This window comes from Balaenoptera acutorostrata, chromosome 4 (genome assembly GCF_949987535.1).
Source record: "Balaenoptera acutorostrata chromosome 4, mBalAcu1.1, whole genome shotgun sequence".
In the NCBI taxonomy this organism is placed as follows: domain Eukaryota; kingdom Metazoa; phylum Chordata; class Mammalia; order Artiodactyla; family Balaenopteridae; genus Balaenoptera; species Balaenoptera acutorostrata.
The window spans coordinates 82,591,356-82,607,511 of record NC_080067.1 but is presented as its reverse complement, the minus strand read 5'-3'; the positions used below and the strand labels follow the sequence as shown (position 1 = coordinate 82,607,511).

The 16,156-nt window shown below is 49.1% G+C and overlaps 1 protein-coding gene across 4 annotated transcripts in view; it reads right to left on the bottom strand.

Annotated features, from left to right (window-relative positions):
* Positions 1 to 12,925, bottom strand: part of SEMA5B (semaphorin 5B) — a 132,534-nt gene extending 119,609 nt beyond the window's left edge. For 2 of the 4 annotated variants that reach the window (XR_009008264.1, XM_057546027.1), the window contains exon 1: positions 2,758 to 2,831. The gene's annotated coding sequence lies outside the window, so the exon portion shown is untranslated. Of the gene's footprint in view, positions 1 to 2,757; positions 2,875 to 12,886 lie in introns of those variants that run through there. The other 2 variants (XM_057546026.1, XM_057546028.1) reach the window with 2 other exon arrangements.
* Between the last annotated feature and the right edge of the window lie 3,231 nt (positions 12,926 to 16,156).

The following is a 16,156-nucleotide window of genomic DNA, read 5'->3' as shown; positions in this document are numbered from 1 at the left end:
TTGCATCCATAGCTCCTAGTACCTGGCACATAATAGGTGCTCGATCAATAGTGAATATGTGAGTTTAGTCCCACTGTTGGTCTTATTTACTTGTATCCACTCAGTAACAGAGCCAACACTTGAGGACCATGGGGAACATCTAGCTGCTGGGGGTGTGGGTGGTGGGGCATTGAAGCTCAGCCCTGGGTCCTTTAAGGCTATATATAACAAGGAGACATGCACTTCTAATCAGGGATCTTGTCCTTTGCCTTCTGTGTCCATTCTACCACCTCAATCCTCAATGAAAGTAGTGAATTCGTTGACTGTATGGTATTGACCTGAATTGATATCTTCTTGGCTTTCCCTGTGGGATAGAGGAGGGTGGCCAAGATTAAGAACAGGAGTATCATGATGAATGTTCAAAAGAATTGGACCCGAGAGCATCTTCTTCCCAACTGTACACACTCCATCCACCAATCTACAGCCTTGCCACGCTGATCCTCCCTAAATGTCTGCTAGCCCTCTGCCCCTTTGCTGGGGCTCCCCTTCCCCTTTTCAGACCCACACTCAGGGATCAGGGCTTTCTGGATATTCCTTGGGATTCCTGGACATCCTATGTGAGCTTCCAGTTTTTTCTCATCCAATCCCTGCATAAGGCTTTACTACATCAGGGGAAGCAAAAAGTCATGGTTGGATTTTTTTTCTTTTTTTGTAAAGAATAAAATTGGTTTATACCCACTGGGCTGGGTGGGGAGGGGCAGGAGACCTGAGTTCCAGTCCTGCCTCTGAGTCTGGAACCTTGTATCAATGTAAAGTGCTAGATTTGTATTAAGATAAGATGGCTCCCTGACCTCAAGGAACTCATCATTTCACAGCAGAATCCTAGTGGGCCCTGAGAGTCAGGGTGAGTAGGGGGCCAGCAGGTGACAGGTAGGACCAGGCTGTGGGATGTTCCAATCAATGCCCAAAGTACAGGATAACATGCACACATAGAGAGAAGATCACTTAAAACTGTAATTTCTAGATCTGTAGTCTGTAGAGTGATCAAGTGGCAAACTCCCTCTCTCTCTCTCTCTTTGATATTTTATCCCCCTTCCTCCTCGGTTGGTAATCTAGATTTGGGGCAGGGTACTGGCGGGTTTTTCCAAGCTGCTTCTTAATCTGCCCCCCTTTTCCTAGTTGTGAGGTCCAGTTCTCAGGCTCAAGTTCCCCTCTTCCCCTTCCTCAAGGTCATCTATCCTGGTTCAGAAAAGGTGAGAGCCCACTTTTGAATGTCACGAAGAACTGGGGCGGGGGGCGGTGCGGTAAATGAGAAGGAATGGAAGAGAACAGGCTAAAAGATGAGGGAAAGTAGGGGCGGGGAGGACAGAGAGGCGGGCCAGAAGGGCCTGGAGGGAGACGCCGCTGCCGCTGCCGAAGGAGCCGAATGAGGCCGAAGTGGTGGGGATGGGAGGGGGAGTGGAGGTGCCTGAGAAATGTGGAAGGAGATTGGACTCAGAGAAGGTAGGATCGTGGTGGGGTCTAGACACAGGCAAGCTTCCAACCTCCCAATCCCAGTTCCGCTCAGTCAAGGGGTCGGGAAAGAGCGTATCCCGAAGGTGGGCAGCCCTTCCCCGCTCCGGCTGCTCTCATCACCACCGCGGAATACCTGGAGAGGATCGCAGGGGTGGGGGCAGAGTAGGGCAGTTACCCTTCCTCCTCCCAACTCGGGGCCCACTGCAGCCCGGCGCGGCGGGGCAGGCGGAATAACCCGAGGACTGGGCACCGAGGGAAGGGGAGGAGGCAAAGAGGGCGCTTCAGGTGGCTCCTCCTGGTTGTTTAAACTTTGCGCTGGAGAAGGGGCCGGCTCTGTCCTCCCTCCGCCGCCCGCCCGCGGCTCCGCTCGTCCGGGTGTCCTCAGCCTTGCCTTCATCCTCTGCGGGTCCTACGCCCACTTCCCTCTCGGCTCGGATCCCCATCCCCTCTCCTGTCTCCATCTCTCCCTGTGCCGGAGCGCCCCCCGCTCCCTCCCTCCTCGCTGGATCTCCCGCAAGACGTGAGCGGAAAGTGAATGGGCAGCCCAACCACAAAGACAAATTACCATGAGAAAAATAAATCAGGAAAGTGCCGTTCGCATCCCGCGTTCCCGCCGCCGCGCCCCTCTCCGCCCGCCGAGGTGGGAGCGCCGGGCTCCGGGACGGCTGCATCTGGGGCCTGGCGGGGCAGAGTTTGGGCTCCGCAGGGCCCTGCCAGGTCAGGGGGTCTGGGAAGAATCCGGTGGGGACCCCCGCAGGCGGCGGCGGAGCAGGGACGTCCCCAAGCGCGAGATTTCACACTCCGGGCGGGCCACGCGTTCCCACGCGCCTCGCCGCCTGCGCTCTGCCTCCACCGGGTTTACTCGTCCGCGGAGCCTCCATCTCGGCGCCACCCTCGGCGCCTCAGCCCGGCTCTCTCCCATACTTTCAACCGTCCGTCCCCTCCTCCAGGCCCGGCCCTGGGTCCCCTTCGCGGCGTGCAGCCCAGACGCCACCGACAGCGGCCGGGCCAGGGCCCCGTGCAGCCCGGACCCGGAGCCGGCTGACGGCGGGAACGCGGCAGCACGGAGGGCGCCCAAGCTGAGGTGGCAGAGGGCGGCGTGGAAGCCCGGGGACTCCCTCCTCTCTGCCCGCAGCCTCCGCCACCTGGTTCCAACTTGCCAGCGGCCCCGGTCCCCTACCCCTCTACCCACCCGAGTTGCTGAAGTTTGCAACTTGCAGCCCAGCCCGCGCAGGGGAAGCGTCCTGGGCTCCCGGGACTCACCTCCAGGCTGCGGGCGCAGGTGCCCGGTTCCGGGCGGCTCCCGGCTCCCGGCGGCGGGGAGCTGCGAAGGCGAACCAGGAGGGCTGGCGGCCGGTCTGGGAATGGGGCGGCCGCGCAGGAACGGCCCCAGACCCTCACTCGCCGCTCCAGTGCAGCCGCGACCCGGGCCCGAGCCCGCCACCCTCGGGTTCCGCCAGCAGCCGCCGGACGCGCCGCCGACCCGCCCGGCTCAGCGGAGCTGGGCTCAGGCGGCAGCCCTCGCGCTCCAACTAGCTCCCGACCAGGCGCGCGGCTGAGAGCGGGGAGGAGGAGACGAGGGGGCCGAAGGAGGGAGGGGGAAGAGGTGGGGGAGGAGTTGGGAGCGAGCGGAGAGAGGGAAGGGAGCGGGAGAGAAAAGGAGGAGGGTGCCGGAGAGGACCTGCCGCGGCTGGCGCGCCACCCGCCAACTCGTGGCGCGCGGAGGAGCGCGAGGGGGCGCCCTGCACATCCCCGTCCCCGGGCTCGGTCCGAATCCCGCCCTTGGCTTGCCAAGTGTGTTTACACGGAGGGTGGGCAGAAGTCCCGCCCCGCAGCCGGCGTTCGAGCGGCGAGACCCAGGTCCCTCGAGCACTTGCTGCCTTTTTGCCACGTCCTGCCTTACCGTCCTCGGCAAGCCCCATCTCGAATCCAGCTTTCTGCTGGGGCGTCAGCGCACCAGAACCCTGCCCACCCAACCGCTGGGGCCTGAGGAAATTCTCCCTTCCCCTCGGCTCCCCAATTCCCCAGCCCTATCAGCTAGGGACGATCTTCCTTCCTGTGGATTTGAAGGGGGAAAGAATTGCGTACAAAACAAGGGAAATCTGATATAAATTGCAGTCGAAGGGAATGAGATGAGGCTGCTGGGCTGGACTGGAAAACCAGAATCGGCCGGAAAAGGGTTAACTTTACAAGCTGCACGACCTTGAGTGAACCTCTCCAAGCCTCAGTTTCTTCAGCTGTAAACCAGGGTTGGTGATAACCTACCCTACTGAGCGATTGGAGTAGGGGCTACAGTGAATAACATCAGGAACATTGGGAGGGCATCCAATAGATTAGTGAGCGGGGGAGCCGGCGGAGGGCTCTCAGCTGAGGAGGGAAGGTTTAGCGCGACCACACCGAACAAGGCTGAATTGTTTACAAGTTTAAGTATCTAATATTTCTGATGGCTAGAAAACCTGAGGGAAAGACAAGGGGGCAAAAGCTGCTTCAAATCCTATCTGCCCGGCTGCAAGAGGGATGGGAAGAGAGCCCTCTGCTGAACAAAGAAAGGTATTTTAACATTTTTTAAAAGGTGACCTCAGAAAAGAAAACGAGAGAATGAAGGATACAGACAAAGGACCTGAAATATTAAAGCAGGAGAAGTGTGATTATAAGAGACAGCTAAAGAGAACTGTGAAATAAAAATAGGTAAGTTGGAAGAAGGAAAACATTAAACGACTTTCTAGACTATGCCAGAAATTGAAGAATTAGAGTGAATCATTTTATGTAACAAAATTCTGGATAATGGAAATCCTAGATAAAACAGAGGAATGGAAACAGTAAGAAACCTAGAGAAGCACCCTCCTACACACACACACACACCCCTCTGAACCAAGGAGAGAAGTAGTTTGGCCAGAATGATGGGAAAGAAAAAAAAGAAAGAATCCAAGAAAGGAGTTTATGAGATGCTGTAAAAAGGGGAACAGTGCACAATCTCAGAAATAATGCCTTTCTAGGGCAACAGGAATGCTGAGATTCATAATGTGCAGAATGGAGAGGAACTTGCAAAGGGAAGACACTCTGAACAAGAGGAGAGAGATGCAGACAAGAGGGAAAAAGGAAGGAAATGGGTATGTCGGGCATACCAGTCTGGTAGACCATCCATTTAATAAGGGGGTAGAAATCAAGTTGGAAGAGGTAGTGCAGGGCATCGAGTCCAAACCTATCATTTTACAGATGAGGACAATGAGATCCAGAGGGGAAGCATTTGTCCCAGAGTTGCGGGCTGGGGTGGGAGCAGGTCTCCTGATCCCCAGTCTGGGACCCTTCCACTGCTGTGAGTGTTGCCCGCCCCCCCTCCCCCCGCACTCCCCCATCCCCATTCCTTACAAAACCGTGGGGACTGTTTTGTTATTGCAAAAATAAAATGTGTATGAAATATAGACACCTTTTAATTAATACAAAAATATGAAAATATTCTATATATATAGCAGAGAAAAGGTATGAGCGGGAGAGTTTCCCATTTGTTTGGTTGGGACAGCAGACAAAGTGCCTTCTGAGTGGTTGTCGGCAGCAGCTCTCTCTTGAAAGGCTATAAAAATCTTTTCCATCCTTCACCATATTCTCTCACCCTCCCTCTCTTTTTCCACTATGTTTTGATTGTTTTTTCCTTCTTCTCTTTCCACCATCACTTCATGCCCCTTCCTGGCTCTCCCCCTCCACATTATGAATGAGTGTGGGAGAGGGCTCAGTGCAGGAAGAGAAGAGGGGAGACCCCAGCCTGGGGACACAGCCCAGGAACGCTTCGTTTTCAGGGGAAGCAGGAGCCAAGAAGGGGAGACACCCAAAGAGACACAGACAGAGGAGCAGACATGCTTGGGATGCTAGGCTAATTAAACCTAATTGCATCCTACGGTATTCTATTGACTAACAGTGATTACTCAAGAGCTCTCAATACAAGAGAGCTTCAGAAGTCCAAACCTCAGGAAGGGACAGTTATTTTACTAGCCTGGCTTATCACCTGCTTCAGGCGTCCCCAGAGTTTGGCAAACCCTGAATCGTTTACTAGGAACAAAACCTGGAGCGTTGACCCCATCACCACAGTGTCACCACCATCTTCTGTCACTTTCCTTAAACCTCTGCAATAACCTGTACAGTAATTACTTCTATTAGGAGCAATTCTTCACCTACCAGAACAGTGTTAATTAAGCAGAATGTAAATACAGTAATTAATACAGAATTATCCAAAACAAACATGCTAAAGAGCAGCAAACATAGAGGGTGGGAAGAAGTTCTTGGAATTTACTCTTGATCTAGAAATTCCAAATTTACCTTCAACTAAGGTACCAAGAGATTAAGAAGTAAGTCCAAATTCTCATGCTCAAGGGTGACAAACCTGGGAGCCCACCTGAGGGCATTTTCTGGGATATCTAGCTGCCTCTGAAAAAAAAGAGTGCAGCCTCTCCCAGGAGTGTATGTAGGTGTGTGAGTGTGTGTGTGTGTGTGTGTGTATACCCACCTGTGCATAGCCCAGGCACAAACACAAAGCTGGCCTTGCAGCAAAAGGCAAACAAGCCACAGCCACTCATATATCAACAGGAGAGAGAGAATTGAAAAAAAGAAGGCAGCAATCACTTATAATGTCCAAATACTTTTCTATTTGGTTCTCTATTTGGTCCCAGAATCACCTGCTCATTGTGCCTGGGGATGGAAAAGAAAAAGGAAAATTCCCACCCCAGACGTCATTGTCAATTTGTGAACCAAAAGCACACTTAGGTTAGAGGAACTGAAGTGTCACTAAATGACAGCTTTGCCATTGTCCTGAGCTGATGTGAGAGAAGAGGCCTTCCTTCCTTCCTTCCTCGCCAAACACTTAAGCGCCACTCACTGTGCTCGTTGGAGAGGTCATAAGAGGAGAGAGCCAGAGCCTCACAGTCAGGCAGAGAGGCAGCTCTAGTCACAGCAAATGCAGGACCAGAGCACTGCGTGCACGTGGAAGGCCAACAACCAGCTCCACCCAGCAGGGCAAGGAGGTCTTCACAACAAAGGGCCCTTCTAGCTGGGAATGGAGATGGGGCAGGAACTTGCCAGACAGAGAAGCGGGAGGAAGCAGAGTATTCCAGGCAGAGGGAATAGCATGTATGAAAGCATAAGGCGATATAATTAGATTTCTGTTCTGGAAGAATTACTTGGCCCTGGTTGACAGATTCAGAGAGGGCTGAAGCAGTAAATGTGAACAGGTGCATTGTTGGAGGAAAGAGCACCGCACCCGCAGTTAGGGCTCCTCAGTTCTGAGACCAGCTCGGCTGCTGGCCACTAACGAGCTGGGTGTCCTTGCACAAGCCTCTTAACTTCTCCAACCTCAGTTCCTCGTGGCTAAAATGAGAGGGGTCGATTGGCTGCTTTCTAAGGTCCTCTTGGTACAACATTCTATGATTCTAACTCTCCCTGCAGACACTTTAAATTATGTCCTTTACTATGTTGATGCACTGAGTCTTTTCCATGTGCTTAGCACGTCACAGTTTACAAAAGTCTTTTCCATGCAATAGCTTTTGGCCTTCACGCCATGTGAAGGAGATAGTCACACTGCCGCCTGGGATGGTCTTGTCCAGCCCTGGGGCTGTAAACACCATCTCTCTGCTGATGACATCTAAGTTTCCATTAGCAGCTCTGACCTTTCTCCTGAAACCCAGATGCAGAGAACCAACTGCCTGCTGCCCTTCTCCACGTGAACATCTAATAGGCATCTCGGACTTAACTTCTGATTTTCTTTCCCCAAACCAGCTCCTCCCTCAGACTCTTCCAACCTAGTAAATTAAAACTCCAGTCTTTGAATTCCTCAAGGCCAAAATCTGGAGTTCATCCCACACTCCACCTGTAAACCGTCAATAAGTCCCATTGAAATATTTTCAGAATCTGGCTACTTCTCACCACCTCCTCCTCTAGCACCCCAATTCAAACCACTCTCTTCTCTCACCTGGATGTCTGCTCTGCTTGCTTCCACCTTTGTGCCTACAGTCTGTTCTCCATGCAGTAGCCATCCGCAGTCAGATCCTCTCCCTCCTCTGCCAAAAAAAAAACCCTTCCATGGCTCACCAGCTCCCTAGAGGAAGAGCCACATCCTCTCCAAGCCCACGAGGCCCTTTCTGATGTCATCTCCTACTGCTCTCCCCTCCTTCACTTCTCATCAGCCTCCCCAGCCTCTCCACTGTTTCTGGAACACCTGAAGCTCCCACCTCCAGGCCTTCGCACTTGCTGTTCTCTCCGCCTGGAAAGATCTTCTGTCAATGTCCACATGGTCGTTCCCTCTCTTCCTTCAGTGTCTGCTCAAATATCAGTTCATTAGCAATGCATTACTATCCTTTCAAAAATGACAAACCCCTGTCACCCTTTATCATCACCTGACATTGTACATATTTATTATCCATCTGCCCTAACCAGAATATAAATTCCACGACAGCGGAGGCATTGCCCACTTTGTTCATTGCTGTAATCCTAGCCTACAGAATGGTACTAGGTAAAAGCAAGTGCACAATAATGATTTAAGAGTGAATCATTATTATTATCCCCATTTTACAGATAAGGAAACTGAGGCGCAATGTTACAGTTTTCAGAGCCGAGATTTGAACTTAGATTTCTCCATATCAGTGTTCTCTCCAACTGATTATCAGTTAACATCTGTATTTGCACTTAAAAACTTGCAATAGAAGATGCATATTAGAGTAAAACATATACTAATTGTTTTCCACCCACGTCACCACATGTGTCCATTGACCCACACAGCAGCTCTCCAAGTCACAGCACAGTGGAGTGTGAGCTCTGAAAACCCAAACCTCTAAATGGTCACCAACCCCACACGTGCACATTCATTCTGGTGTCATTTTTGTTTCTTGTGTTATAGTGCTAATTTTTCTTCTCATTTCCTGAGAAAATAAATTCCCTTCCAGGCCTTCACATATTTACTCTCACACATTCTCTCAGGCAGCATGAAGATCAGTGTGTAGATGCACACACACACACACACATGCACACATACAACATTTTCACTTCTCCTAAGTCAGGGGTGTGGTGAGAGAAGGCAGGCTGACTTTGTCGTTTGCCCTTGGGATGACACCCAGGGATGATCACATCTGGCTCCGCAGGCAGTCAAGAGCAACTCTTCACCTTCCTCTTTCCTGCTTTTCTGACAAACATGTCAGACTGGGGCTGAGGATGAGTCAGGAGGAAGTGAGGTATGGGAGTGGTGTGAAGATCAGAAGGAAGGACAGAGGCACAGCTGGTCCCCCAGATGACACCAGGCTTCCTGGTAGATGCTCCAGATAAAGGACCAAATCAAGTGTTCAACCCCAGGCAAGGGGGCAGGGGTCACTCTCCGGACATTTGGACTCAAGGAAGAACACAAGGTGTGGCCACCCTTCTTGAAGACATTTGAAACAAGAGATCTGTATCTGTGATTCTCTCCGAGGACCATGGTGAAGTCCCAGAAGTCCCAGATGGATCAGAAAGGATGGGTGTTGGCCAAGAAAACCTACACCAATGTCCCCAGAAGGGGATCTGAATCTTGTCAAGAAGAGAATCCCAGGTTGTAACCAAGAAGAGGCCCAAGCCTGGCACTTAGAGGACCCCAGCAGGGCCAGACTTCTAGACAGGATGTAGGGAGGCATCTGAAGGAGAACCTGCTGCCTGAGTTGGGGTAGAAAACCACTAACATGGTTGAGAGGTCCAAAAAGACTCCTTTACTCTGGCCAAAATGCCTCTCCTCTGGTGTTCCACCGCCTGTGAAATCCATGGTAGGGAAAAAATAGGTTGGCATAATGCCTTAAGCTGACCCATAAATTAACGACCCCTTAGCAGGAATGGGCGGTAAACAGTCATTCCCTCCAAATTACCTACTGAGCACACCACTGTGCTGGCACCATACCAGCATCCAGAATCCGGGCCCGTGGAGAGCAGTCATTCAATACTTTATTACTGATTGAACGCATGGAGGGATAGTGGGAGATGATGCTGAACCGTGAGCAGAGCCAGATTAGGGAGGCCTTGAATGCCATGGAAGGGGTTTGGATTTAATCCTACAGGCCAGGGACTTCCCTGGTGGTCCAGTGGGTAAGACTCTGCACTCCCAATGCAGGGGGCCCGGGTTCGATCCCTGGTCAGGGATCTAGATCCCGCATGCATGTTGCAACTGAAGATCCCGCATGCTGCAACGAAGATCCCGTGTGCCGCAGCTAAGACCTAGCGCAGCCAAAAAAAAAAAATCAATCCTACAGGCCAGGCAAAAAGAATCATCTGAGGTTTGGAGCAGGAGCCTGATATGGTGAGATGGGAGACAGTGGGTGGACCTGAGTGAGGGAGGCCAGTAAGAGACCATTACAACAGTCCCTGCAACTCCCTGAGACCTTGATTAGGGCAGACATGACAAAAATAATGAAAACCCTTAGGTAGGAATCTAAGGGATTGGAATACAGAATAGGGGACTGAGATGGAGAGAAGTTAAAAAATAAATAAATAAGAGCAGGGATATGGATGCCCAGAAAAGTTGGGGCTGTGAGCCAAGTGAATAATAAGGGAAGACATGATGAAGAGAACTCTGCCCTGTCAATACGGTTTAGCGCTGGCTCTGCCCCAAGTCTGGGAAATGAAGGGGGTTGGGATGTGTCCTTAACACATCCTGGTGATGCTGCAGGCAGCTCAGATCTCAGATGTTAGGTGAGAAGCACCACCGATTCTCAGGAAGAGGCAGTATGCTCCTTCATTTCAATTAAATACTAATTTTCCCACCTCTGTTATTTGCTCTGTTCTGCACTGAGGCTGGAGAGGACACAGAGGATGAGTGATGCTTAAGGGATGATCATCATATTAGGAATGTGAGGTGCATATAAGAAATAAATATCAGGTAAATGCCAGATTGGCTGCTTCAGGCAATAAACACCAGAAAAGTTCTGGGGAAAGAGAGAGCCCACTGGAGCTGGGTCCGGGAAAGTTTCTTGCAGGAGTTGGGAATTGCTCTGGACCACACAGAAAATGTAGGTGTGGAAAGGCACAGGGGAAGGAAGAGACACACAGTGAAGTTCTTTGTGAAAGTAAAAAAGTAGATAAGGGAGAAACAGCTATAATCTACCTAGGCTTTTTAAATCTTTTGACAAAGTTCTTTAAGGAACGCTTTTTTAAAAGGTTAAGTCACCATGGGGCTAAAGGAGGGAATGATGTCTCTTTTATCAAGATTAACAAATGGTTTAGATATGGAATAAGAAAGGTAGGAGCAAATTTTGGCTTCTCTAGATGGTGCAGATTTAAAACTCCCTCCTAAAGAATCTGTGCAAGGAGTGGGTGAACAAAATGTGTAGACATACAGCGGAATATTATTCAACCTTAAAAAGGAAGGAAATTCCGACACATGCTACAATATGGATGAACCTGGAAGACATTATGTGAAGTGAAATAAATCAGACACAAAAGGACAAATACTGTATGATTCCACTTACATGAGGTGCCTGGAATAGTCAAATTCATAGAGATACAGAGGAGAATGGTAGTTGTCAAGGACTAGGGTGATGAGGAAATGGGGAGTTAGTGTTTAATACGTATAGAGTTTCAGTTTGGAATGATGGAAAGTTCTGGAGTTGGGTGGTGGTGATGGCTGCACACAATGTGAATGTAACCAATGCCACTGTACACTTAAAAAGATCCTGAAGATGGAAAATGTTATGTATATGTATTTCACCACAAAGAAAAAAGAAAAAAAAAACAATATATGTAGAAAGATCCATTTTATATATTAAAAAGTAATATTTAAAATAGTTAACATGGGGGCTTCCCTGGTGGCGCAGTGGTTGAGAATCTGCCTGCCAATGCAGGGGACAGGGTTTCGAGCCCTGGTCTGGGAGGATCCCACATGCCGCGGAGCAACTGGGCCCGTGAGCCACAACTGCTGAGCCTGCACGTCTGGAGCCTGTGCTCCGCAACAAGAGAGGCCGCGATAGTGAGAGGCCCGCGCACCGCGATGAAGAGTGGCCCCTGCTTGCCACAGCTAGAGAAAGCCCTCGCACAGAAACGAAGACCCAACACAGCCATAAATAAAATAAATAAATAAAAATTTTAAAAAATAGTTAACATGCGAAATGTTCTTTTATGTATACTTTACCACCACCACAACAAAAGGATCTACTTCAAGACTGATCAGATTTAACATCTTTCGAAATGTTCTGGAGGGGAAAGTCCCTTGACAGTCCTCCACGTTGCAGATGACCAAATGTATTCTGGTTACAGTAGAAATAAACTGACAGGCTTTGACAGTAGGAGGCATCAGAGCTGTGGTCCTCAATCCTGGGTGGATAATAGACTTGCCTGGGGGAGCTTTGAAAGCTATCTGTATCTGGACCCCAGCCCCCAGAGCATCATATTTAGCTGCCCTGGGGTGGGGTCTGGAGAACTGGTGTTTTTCCCAAGCTCCCAGGTGATTCTAATGGACAGCCAGGGTTAACTGCAGAGAACAGTAAGGTTGAAAATATCAGCCTCCCTGGGCTTGAGTCTAGGGTCTGCCATCTGCCAGCTGTGTGATGATCAAGTGACTTAATCTCCTTGTTTCTTAATAATCTTGTCTTCAAAACTGGGTAATAATAGCCGCAACCTCAGAGGGTTGCAGAGAGGATTAAGAAAGACACTGCACACTTAGCACAGTGCCTGGGGCCTTTTAAGAGCTCACTAAATGTTAATTATCATTGTTATCAACTGAGTTTGTTTAAATTGGCAGAAAAGGAGCAGATGGGTTTAACGTGGCATGTGCAATATGCTTAAAAATAAACAAATCCAAACTCTGTGCCTAACGTCTCTGTCAAAAACCAGGAAAGGGCCTGTATCTTTGGAGGCATTTTTAACTTCCAGTGCATGAGTCTGAAGTACTGCTTTGCTCCAGAGGCCAAGAAAATACATACCAGGCATCAGCAAGCGGTGGGGAGAGACTGAAAATAACTGAGCCCATGCCCTTGCATTTCTCTAAACATCGTACATCCTCCCCTCCTTGATTTGTGGCGAGTTCTAATCCCTAAACCTCTGAAGGACTGTTCTGACTGACAGTGAAGAAGCAACGGAGACAGAACAATCAAGGGCTGCAGAGGGAAGACAGGCCATAGAGGTTAGGATTCTCCAGCCTGGAAAAGGACACGATGGAAAGCAGTAAACTCATCAATAACCAGGAGAAGGTGAACAAGGACTCATTCAACCCAAACACTTGCTGGAGGGGGTGATGAGTGAGGAACACTTAGAACAAATAAAAGAAATGGGTAATAAACTCATGAAACACATTATGCCAAGATGTAGTACATGAAGGAAATATAAATGAATCCACAGAAGGTCTGGACAAATTGATGTCAGAAATGTAAATGGATGCTCAGGGGAGCTGATATATACCCACCTTGAAGGTCAGCTTCAGAGAAGGCAGTGGGGGTGTCCTTTCCAACAACGGACTGGAGAGATCATGGTCTGACCAGCATGTGCATTCATTCCAATTTTCTTAGTGCCGCTAGGGAGGGATTTGGCAGAGGGTCAGGAATGAATATGAGTGTGCTGTGTTCAGGGACAGTAAAAAAAAAAAAAAAAAAAAAAAAAAAACTGGCTTGGCTGGAGTAAATGGGCCATGTTAGGAAGTGAGAGAGCTTTGTCTGGATATGCAAGGCTGGGTTAGATTGTCAAGGGTACCCAGAACCAGTGCTGAGGGGCTGAAAGTAGTCCAAAAATCACAGAATGGGGACTTCCCTGGTGGCACAGTGGTTAAGAATCCGCCTGCCAATGCAGGGGACATGGCTTCGAGCCCTGGTCTGGGAAGATCCCACATGCCGCGGAGCAACTAAGCCCGCGAGCCACAACTACTGAGCCCGCGTGCGTGCAGCCCGTGCTCTGCAACAAGAGAAGCCACCGCAATGACAAGCCCACGCACCGCGGTGAAGAGTAGCCCCCACTCGCCGCAACTAAAGAAAGCCCGCGTGCAGCAACAAAGACCCAACGCAGCCAAAAAATAAATAAATTTATTAAAAAAAAGAAATCACAGAATGTTGTAACTTTTCTAGTCCAAGCCCTTCTTTTAAAAGATGAAAAACTCCAGCTCAGGGAAGTAAGTTAACTCTTCCAATATCCTATAATGAATGCATTAACAGCAGAGCAGAGATGGGAATCCTGAGGTTTTCCACTAGCCATGTGGGGGACTAGGTCTGGGAAGGACTTTGCAGAAAGACCGTTCCTAAATCAATAACCTTGAGCAAGTGTCTTAACTCGTTGGAGCTGCTGTGGAACGACCCCTCTCCAGGCCACATTAGCCTGGGTGTAGAAGTAGAGACTTGGCAGAAGTCATAAGCTGTATTTCTCGAGCTCCACGTCCATTAGTTCTGTGGGAATTTAGCTTTCCCCAAATTCCTCCCAGTTAATCTTTACAAGGCCCAGCATGGATCTCAGTCGAGTTCTAGACCCACGTTCTGTGAGCTGCCCTTGCTTCATCCCTCCTCCTTGCTTCAGTTGTTTGGGGTAATGTCCTCCACCTCTCCTGATGTCCCATTTGAGTGCCCTTCTGGTGTCCAACAATGTCTCCAAGTCAAGCATTCTGGTGTTTGTGTAGAAGGCATGGACTCCCACGGTGCAGAAACTACGGGCCTTGGTTTTCCTCTCACTGTTCTTTTCTATTGTTTCTTGAACATGGAACTGAAGCAATGTTTGGTGTTTGCTTTGTACTGCAGCCGTCATGCCTTAGGACCGAGGTGAGGGACAAAGGACGGTCTGAGTGGCACACTTGCTGTTGCCCTGAGAGCTGGCCCTCACCCCTAAAACTGGTTCATTGCCCTTGGGTTTTTCACAGCTGTATCCCTGGTGCCTAGAACAGTGTTGGATACATTGCAGGTGCTTGATAAAGGTTTGTTGAATGAATAGTGGACAGATTTCTCTCTTCCAGTGGATTCTTTCTTCAGACTTAGAAGATTATTTTTTTCCCAGGAGGCTCAAACCAGTCCTTGCATCCTTGTCCGTCTCATTCTCCCGGAAGCTTCTGGATGGGTTTGTCTGAATGATAGGGTAAACATGGCTTAGGCTCCAGCTAGGATCCTATAAATCTAGGATGCATGCAATGAGACAATGTAGCTATACGTGTCCAGCGTAGAGCCGGTGATATCATAGATTACTCAACACCATTTTGTCTTTTCTTTCTTTTGCCTAACTGGGATCACTGGCTCAGAAGGAGGGAAAATATCAAAGGCTTCACACAAAGAAACTGATTCAAAATGAAAGCAATTTGGAGTCAGGAAGATTATGGTGTAACCACATCTGGCATAATGTGGGTTGTTCTACTCACTGAACATTAAAAGGGCTACGAGGATTTTATTTATTACAATTTTACTTTAAACCTCATCTATTTCCAAAGAGGATTGAAGGCAGGTAAAAACAGTTAGAAAACAAACACACATAAGAAAAAGAAAGAATAGAAGAATCAATATATCAACCAGCTGCTCGGGTACCTGTGATAAAAGAATGGACAGTGAAAAGTGAAGATGGGTGGAGGCTGCAACTGTCCACATGAGCAGAGTGACAGGTCTCAGGGGCAGGAACCAGTGGCTGCGGAGGGCAGAGATGGTTGTCAGTGGATCAACGTGCACGGGTGTGTGTGTTTGGGGTGGAAACTAAAGGGGTACATCTGTGGGAGTTTCTGGGTGAGGGGGAAGTGATTGGTGTTTCTTTAATCATTCAAAGAAGTAGAAACCTGATTAAAAGAGATATATTGGTAGATTTGAACCTGGAAATGAAAAATAGTAGTGCTTTGAAGGAGGCAGCTTGTACAGATGCGACAGAATGATATTTGAGATGTTAACGACTGTTCTTTTCTTCTCCTCTTTTTCCTCCATCTCATTCTGGCCCCAAGGCAAAGGAAGAGAAAGGCTCCTGTATTTTCTAGACCTTGGGAATGGCATGAGAGGGCACATCTAGGTCCTATGAGTGGGGCAAGTTAGCTGAGAAAGAGCGCCAGACCAAGCCTCAGCGCTGGAAGTGGTGTCTCTGTAGGCTGAGGGGACATGCATCAAAGGGATGTGGTCTGGACTGTCCCCAAAGCAAATCTGATGGGGATGTGACCACAACTCAGGGGGCCCCAGCACCTGCACCGTGCAGGCTCCATTCAGAGGAGAACTAAACATTACCCTAGCCAACCCAACTCTGAGGCCTGTAGAAGATGCAGACACTGACTTCCACCTCACAACCCCACTGCCGGGGGAGCATTTGCAGGATCCCATCTTCCTCCAGGAACTCAACACCATCCCCAAATGGAAAGGAAAAATCATGTTGAATTAACTAAGTATTAAATAAAAAATGGCTAAGAAATACTGAGTCTTATTAAATTTACTCGAAAGTGACTAGAATACATTTCTTGCAGCGAGCAGAATAGGGGCCTGAGGTCAGAAATGAACTTGAGTTATAAGAAAATGTAGTTACATGTTTGCACACCCTAGTCTGTGGATGTGAAATTTGTACCTGCTATTCTGGTTTTTATTGGCACTGTTGCTACAGTAATACATCAATTAACCAGAGAGCATCCTTCCAGGAGATGTAAGCTTCAGGAATAACCCCCACATGGAGATGAAAGCTATTTCTAATGACAAAGAGTCCCCAGACATGGAATGACAATGACAACCGTAAAAGTAGAAAAGGTCTA